Source organism: Lactuca virosa, chromosome 7 (assembly GCF_052849685.1).
Source record: "Lactuca virosa cultivar CGN04683 chromosome 7, Lactuca_virosa_CGN04683_v6, whole genome shotgun sequence".
NCBI classification, from domain to species: domain Eukaryota; kingdom Viridiplantae; phylum Streptophyta; class Magnoliopsida; order Asterales; family Asteraceae; genus Lactuca; species Lactuca virosa.
The window spans coordinates 8,486,479-8,494,966 of record NC_136432.1 but is presented as its reverse complement, the minus strand read 5'-3'; the positions used below and the strand labels follow the sequence as shown (position 1 = coordinate 8,494,966).

At 40.9% G+C, this 8,488-nt stretch overlaps 1 non-coding gene across 1 annotated transcript; it reads left to right on the top strand.

Moving 5' to 3' along the window:
- The first annotated feature begins 1,277 nt into the window (after positions 1-1,277).
- LOC145128076 (small nucleolar RNA R71) lies at positions 1,278-1,384 on the top strand. Its single transcript, XR_013716678.1, has one exon. It is a non-coding gene; the product is annotated as a small nucleolar RNA R71 (small nucleolar RNA).
- The last annotated feature ends 7,104 nt before the right edge of the window (positions 1,385-8,488 follow it).

Here is an 8,488-nt window from a genome sequence, read left to right as displayed (position 1 = left end):
ATTTACACTCGCCCCTGAATCAGCCAATGCATAGATGGTAGCTAAATTTCCGAATTGACATGGTAAGGTTAAACTTCCTGGATCACCCTTCTTCTTCAGTAGTTTGTTCAACATGGCGGCTGAACAATTCTCATTTAGAACCACTTTCTTCACTTATTCCATCTTCTTTCTATTAGTTAGAAGCTCCTTGAGAAATTTGGCGTATTTTGGCATTTGTGCAACCGCTTCTATGAATGGTATATTAATTTGAAGAGCCTTTATGTGTTCCAGAAACTTCTGGTAGTCTTCTTCATTCTTTTCTTGTCTAGCTCGGGCTAGATATGGCAGTGGAGGCTGATATGGCTTAACAAGGGACTTCATTTTCTGATCAGGTGTTGGACTCGTCGAGTCCATATCCAAGACTCGGCGAGTAGGGTCTGGGTTCAGCTGGGTCTGATTTTGGTTCTGCTCTTCTGCCTCCTCCTCTTGTACCAGCTTCGGATCTTCGTTCTGAATAGGGGCCAGAGGAGTAATTATCTTCCCACTCATAGTTGTCACAATATTTATATGTGATCTTCGTGGATTTTTTCGGTATCACTAGGAAGTTATCCCGGTGCTCTTTGATTTATTTGTTGGGCAAATTGCCCCAGCTGCTTCTCAATGTTGTGAATAGATGCTTGCTGATTCCTTAATATTGTTCTTGTATCTTGTATTGCAGCATCGTGGTCATTATGTCTTTTCTCGGATGCAGCTACAAATTTAGTGAGCATTTCTGCCAAATTTGGTTTCTTTTCTTGTACCGGCTCCTCCATTTGGTATAAACCCCTTGCCTTTTGTCTATACTTTTCCTCATTCGCCTTCTTGTACTCATCATAAGGAAGCCATTCTTTCTTTGGTTTTCGCCAATCGTCATCAAATCTATCACCACTAGAATAGCATACTTGCACTTTCTTATTCCCTTTCTCGTCCAAATCACAATCTCTAGTAAGATGAGGTCCATTGCAATTCTCACATCCTACCCGAATAGCATGGATTGTTTGATCCATTTTATCCATCCTCCTATCCATGTTTTTCAACATTGCCATAACTGCCGACAAATCTTCTGAAGCTGCATAAGTTGATCCCCTTCTCACATTATTCCTTGGATTGTGGTATTCTCTAGAATGCTTAGAGAATTCCTCAATTAGTTGCTTTATCACCGGGGGTGCCTTCTTTGTGAGCGGTCCTTGCGAGTCAAGTAATTTCCTTGTTGTCACATTTACTCCATCATAAAAATGGAGACTTCTTGTTGACTATTAAGATCATGATGTGGGCAATTCCTTAGTAGGCCTTTGTACCTCTCCCACGCCTCATAAAGTGATTCTCCGGCTTGTTGCTCAAAATTAGCTATAGCTTTCTTCAACTTGGCTATCTTTGATGGTGGGCAAAATTGATCAATAAACTCTTCTTTCATTCTAGCCCAAGTGGTGATGGATCCTGGAGGGAGTGACTTTAGCCAATCTTTTGCAGCGCCTTTAAACATGACCGATAACATACGAAGCAAAACGGTGTCGCGGGCCACATTAGGAAAGTTAAAGTAATCAGCTATGCATTGACCTCTTCTAGGTGCTTGTACGCGTCTTCGTGATCTTTTCCATAGAAAGGAATTTCTTTAAGTTGGGCGAGTATGTGGCCTTTAAGTTCAAAGTTGGCATTTTCTGGAATCGCGGGTTGCACGAGTCCCAGACCGGTATCTTCACACATCCTCTTCTTCTACTCGCCCATGGTAACTTCATCGATGTTAGCCATGGTGCCGTCGAATCCGTCTTCTAGATCGCTACCTTCTTCAAATTCTCTTTCTTCCTTTTCGGATTCGTACACGATGTCTTCCTTGATTGGGTCTTCGTTTGCCAAGGAAGAGGCACTGGATGCTCCTGATTTGCTGCTCTTTTTCTTGCTAAAAACGGATTTGAGATTCTTCAAAGGTGAGTTCTTTGAAGATGAGGATTCTCCAACGGTTTTTCCTTTATTCTTCCTTAAAGTAGCTTCCAGGTCTTCAAGTGGTGGAATTAAAGGTGTATTGCCTCCTCTGGTCATAAACACTCTCAATAAAAGCAAGAAAAACGCGTAAAAAGAACAAAAACGAAACAGAAAGAAAATAAAAACGAAACTGGAAATCAGCACTGGACTCGCCGAGTAGTTTCGAATGCACTCGGCGAGTACACTGCCTAAAAGCATAAAAACAAATAAAAACAAATAAGAACAATTAAATACTAAAACTTAACCTAATTACTGAATTACTGAAAAATAACTTTGTGCAAGATAAACTCACACAAAGGATCGATAAAACTAGAAATTAGAATTAATTTTTGAACTGTTCCCCGGCAACGGCGCCAAAAACTTGATGTATGTAAAACCAACTCGTTTTATTCCTACTCTAAAAATATAATTTAAACACACAAAGGCAGTGAACCTGTCTTTTAGCGGTATAGTTGAATAAGTAGGGTGTCGAACTCGAGGAACGGAAATTAACCTAATAACTAATTTTAACCAACAAGTAAAAGTAAGAGGGTTTTCTCTAGTTTTACAAGACTAGAAACTTAGACACACTAACTAACACACAATTAACTAATCAACTAAAACCAAGTAAAAACTCACCAAATTTAATAAAAGGTTTCTGCTTAGGTTCAACTCATTCACTCCTATGGTTAAGTTTATGGCAAAGCAATAGATTAATTGTTATTGGTTACCGACTAAAGTGATTAGATTCACATTCACTATTACCATCCTTAGAAAATCAATTAATTTAAGCAGTGATCAAGTGTTTAAGCTAATTAATTCCCTAGTTCAATTATTCGGATTAAATAAGACTTGTAATTGGTTAATCAAATTACTAATTCAATTAGCCTCTTGTTGTTGGTTTATCAACAAGCTCACACATTAATTTACCCATTCTCTAATCAATCCTAGTTTCATATTCACTAGTCCTAGGCACATAACAAAGTGGTCACATAAATCATATGAGGTAAACAATTAAGAGATGTTCATGCAGCCTAATTGTCTTCCTATTAACAGAGAATAGTTATGGTTAATGCATAAGGATCTTTAACAAGCTTAATTTAACAAAATCACCAATAAACAGTTAATCAAACCATAAAATTAATCCATAGGAGTAAAATTGTCTTCCCTAAACAGAAACTACTAAATTTAGCTCATGATTACAGTAGTCAAAAAGCTAAAAACGAAGGTAATCAACTCAAACATTGTTCAATTCAAATATAAAGTGGAAAATTAAACCTAAGTTGCCTTGAATCTTCTAAAAATGAGATATTAAGGTTCTTCTCACGTTCTTCAGGTCTCCAAGGGTTTCCTTAGTCGCAAAGTGTTTTCCAGAAAAGCCAGGAAAAGTAGTGGATTCGGAATTTGACCTCTATTTATAAGATCCTCAAAACAGGGGCAACTCTTCGAGTAGATACCCAACTCGCCGAGTTTCTTTGTAAAATCCGTGTACGGCAAGGACTCTACTTATTGCTTCGCAAACATTCGTGGAAACTCGTCGAGTAGACGATTGGACTCGCCGAGTAGCTTCAGATTTGTACTTCTTTCCTCATTCTCCAGCTTCTAATTGCTTCTCCTTCCTCCTTTTTGCTCCCGAGCATGACTTCTGGACTGAAAATACAATTTAAACATTATTAAGTACCTTTTGTCCATAATATGCAAATAATTAGCTAATAATTGATAAAAATCTATACTAAATATATGGCTAAATATGCACATATCAGTGCACGCAGATGAGGGTCATGCGAAGAGACCAGAGACTTCAGACCAATGGCTGAGGGGACAGCAGGGTCGGGGTTTGTGTAGCACGTGCGAGAAGAAACATGATGGGGTTTGTCATTCTAGGGGTGTGGGTTGCTACAAGTGTGGCAGGGTAAGTCTTGTCAGTATCGATTGTCCTCAGGGGACAAGCCCGTTATATTTTCACTGCAACCAAGTGGGCCACAAGAATGCCGAGTGTCCGGAGTTGATGAGAGGAGCAGTAAAGGCACCTGCTCCAGCTATTTTGAGGATTATAGATGGACCCGATGGTATCGTGGAGGTTCCTGCAGTGAGGAGCCGAGAATTTCAGTCACAAGTCGAGCGGATCCGAGTTCCATCCGTTGATGTTGCAGGTGTGTATTGCATTCTTTTCCCTCATGCATTTATTTGTTTTATTTATGATTGTATATATTTGCAAGAGATGTTATGTGGGTGTATCGAAGTCTCCGCCTGGGATTATATTTCATTCGTGATGATCTAGACATCTTATTTTGAGAATCTTCATATGCCATTTTGCATACCGAGAGCCGTTTTGTATGGGATGTTTGGGTGAGCCAGATTTGGATTACGATATGGGAGACATTGGCTAATGCCGGAGCAAGCATAAAGCGAGAAGAAATAAGCGGTTTATCCAATCTTGGGTAGTTTCAGCAAGGATTCAAGAAATTTGCAAGGTGGAAATGATGGTTTAGGATGATGGTTGCAGTTTCGTATGGAAATTTCTCTAAGTTGAAGTAGGTCGTGGCATCATTTGGGTACCCGCTTCAATATTGTAGTGGTGTTCCTTGTTATCTGATAAGTCGTCGAGGACTTGTAGTGGAGTTATTAGGAAGTGCTTGGGGTTTTGAGACCGTTGAGATTTCAGGATGTATTCATTTAGTTTTGGGAAGGTGTGTGAGCACTAAGAGTGGCTAGTAATGGAATGCTAGTTCTTGTAAGATCATGTTTTCGACAGCTTGAAGTGAAAGGTTGCGGGGTGGATTGGAAATCCATCGTATCTTGAGGTTTGGAAGAGCGCAGTCGAATCCAAGTGGGGGAGAATCACTGGTCTAAGGGATTGCACAAGGATGGATATTCGTGTTTCATGACACATCAGTAGTGATGTGTGGTGGGTATGTGGAAGGATCCAGGTCGAGGGTGGTGCTAGAGCCTCTCTGTCTGTTCTGGTCTGATTAAGGCTTTGGGTTCGAATCATGACCCGAACACCTAATTGGGGTATAGTCAGATGCATGTTCGACTCAGGATGAGTATGGTTGGAGTGGTAGATGAGCGGTAAGACCATGGGTGGTGGCCATGGCGAGATTGGAGTGTTGTAAGACTGCGGGGTGGCCGTAGCATTCACTAGATTGGCAGATAGTATAGGAGTATTGTAAGACTGTAGGGTGGCTGTAGCATCCACTAGATTGGCAGATAGTAAAGGAGTGTTGTAAGACTGTGGGGTGGCCGTAGCATTCACTAGATTAGAAGGTGGTATAGGAGTGTTATAAGACTACGGGGTGGTCGTAGCATTCACAAGATTGTTAGGTAGTGTAATAGTGTTGTAAGACTGCGGGGTGGCTCGTAGCTTTCACCTGGTTTTGGAGAAGCTGTGAGAGCATGGTAAACTTTTGAATGGCCTGTAACTTCTTTAAGTAGGAATAGACCATGGCATGACAGGTCACAAGACTGTGGGAAAGCCACAACATTCATGGACTTAAGGAAGGTTGTGGGCCATATGAGGACGGTTGTGATATAAGTCTATAGTTGGGGATATAGCATTCACATTTAGCAAAGTGAATTTGGTTGCGTCAGGTTTGATGGTCGGTTATGTTGGGTGGATCAGGACGGTTGTTAAAGTCGTTATGGCATGTGTAACACCATGTTCCAAATCATTTCCTAATGTGGGGCCGTGAACCAAAGACTGGTTATCATAAGGCCTATGGCCTTTGAGAAAGAGAGGTTTAGACCCATTTGGATGTGGATAAGGTAGGATAGATGATCTGGGAATTCGGTTTTCCACTTGGAGGCCAATGGTATAACCATAAAGTGGCAGTCGATCTTTTTATGAATTTTGGATTTTTGTTCAGAAAGTTTTAAGGCAAGGATGAGTTGATAGAAGTGTAGAGCTTCTCGTTACCTTTCCGGGGATATAAGGACCATCGAAAATAAACTTAGAACGAAGAAGTTATGGCCTTCGGAAGTTTAGTGGTTCAAGGGTTAAACCTAGTACATCGGGCATACATAAGTGTGCGTTGGGCGTACTAGTGTTGAGCCTAGTACGCTGGACATATATGGGAGTACGTGGGGTGTACTAGGTAGATTGGTCGCAGATGCTTAAGGGAGTACGCAGGGCGTACCAGAACTACGCAGGGCGTACTCCATCCAGACCTAAACCCTAATTTATGGTCTTGGACCCTATTTAAGCTCCTTAACTCACCACCAAACCCTATTATCTTCAGCCTCCATCCCCTTAAACCGTATAAATGAAACCCTAGCCTCCATTGGTGTGGTTCTTGAGTTTTTGGTTGTATTTCATGCATGTTGGTGCTCATAGAAGAAGAAGGAGCTGCTTGGAGAAGTGTGGGATTGCTTGGAGCTTGTGGATCCAGGCTTACTGCATCTTGATCTACCTTCTCAAGGTATAAAGCTTCAAACTTGTTGACTCTACTGATAGATCATGTTATGGCATAGTTTCATAAGCTTTTATCCCAAAGTTTGGATCTTTGTGAGTATGGAGTACTCCAAAGTATATTAACTGTCCTTTTTGAGGTCTTGAAGTGTATTGAGCTATAAAAATGTGTGCTTCATTGTTTCCTTAGCACGATGCAAGAGTCAAGTGGTTTTGAGTGTTTTGAAAGGAAGGATTTTGGAGATTTAAACCTCTTTAGCCATACAAAGGCTTAAAGGTTTCGACTCTGTGGTTTAAGACGTCATTTAGGGTTAAGAGAAGTGGTTGGATGCCTTTGACTTAAACCAATAAGAGCTTAATGTGAGTTTTTGGCCCCTGATGGGTACAATGGGCGTACTTAAAAGTATGCTAAACATAAATTGAGTTTCATGATTTAGGGACTTGTACATTGCGCTTAGAGGGTAGGTACACCGGGCGTACACTTCTGGTACGTGGGGCGTACTCCTCAGGATGTGTAATTTTGGTTCTTTTGGTTTGGGCCATTGGACTTCTGACCTTGGGCCATGGATTGATTATGGGCTTTCTTGGAATTTGATTTATGATGGTTTCTGGGCCCAATTAGGAAGTTGGGCCATATCAGGCCTTGGTTTTGGGCCAAGTAAGAAAAAAGGTAAAATGGTCTTTTACCATGGTCATTAGGCAAGTAATTCAGATTCTTGATTATGGGTCGAGATTCAATTATTAATTGGATGATATTTGATTGTGCTAGCGCGCGGGAATTTCTGGATCAGCTGTCTGAATATTGGTCTGAGATATTCAACCGCTTCGGGTGAGTTTTCCTCATTATACTCATTGGTCGAAGGTACCAAGGTCGGGCCATTGGATTGGTATCCTGCTATACATTGATATGCTGAGTATGGAATACATCTGCATGGTTATATGCTAGTTGCCGATGTGCTAGTCTGGTAGATCTGTAGGACTACCTGTAATTTTGTCTGCATGATTATATGTATATGTTTGTTATCTGTTATATGTCGACAAATTGTGTTGGGTTGAGGTTGTACTGCTTCATTTTGTATCCAACAAACCCTCGAGCATTCCAGCTACGAGCTGATGGCCGGGTAGGGCATGCCAGACTCATACTGAGGGCTCAGGTGCATTTCAGATACGAGCTGAGGACCGGGTGGTATGCCAGACTCATACTGAGGGCTTGAGGGTATTTCAATCTGATAACTGATTGGGTCAGGGAGCAAGCCATACATAAGTTGTGGGTCCCAAGGGCAAGCCACACATATGTTGTGGGCTCAGGAGCAAGCTAGATATGAGTTGTGGGCCTGATAGGCAACCCAGACTGTTAGGTGCATTTCATGCATCCATTTTGTAGTTTTACTCCATAAAAGTGCATTTCATATAGGCTTAAACTCATGCATTTTGCATGTTTTTCGGGATTTTTCATTAGGCAATTTCATTCACACATTTTTGTGATATTTCAGGGACTTTTGGAGGTAGGATATTGTTGGAGGAGGTAAATAAGAGTTGCGCACAAAATTTTGGGACTTGCGGAGCACCGAGGAGCAAGACATCAAAAAAATGAAGATTTTGGCTTTACAGAGATTTACACGGCTGTGTAAATGGAAGCCTTGCATTTACACGCCCGTGTAAACGTAGATTTCTGCGCAGTGTATTTTTGTGTTTACGCGGGCGCGTAAACGACAGTGTTAATTTACGCGGGCCGTGTAAACGTAAATGCGGGTTTTAAAGCAGTTTTTCACCATTCTTAAAGGGGGGAACCAATTTTTTTTAAGGAGGAGTCGATTTTAGGAGCAGAGAAGGCGATTTTCAGGAGGATTTTGGAGTTGATTAACACTTGGGAACATTTGATTTCATTTTGTAAGAACTTTAATTTCATTTTCTAGATTTGTGATCTTGTTCTAGTCATGAGTGGCTAGAACCCTAGTTTCTCCAACTTCATGTCTTGACTTTTTAGTTGTGATTTCAATCATGTGATTTGATGTTTGCTTCTAATTCCTACCTAGTGCATTTGGTTTTGTTTCAATTGAATGTTTGATTCTAATTATGATTCTTATTGGCCATTTGAATTAG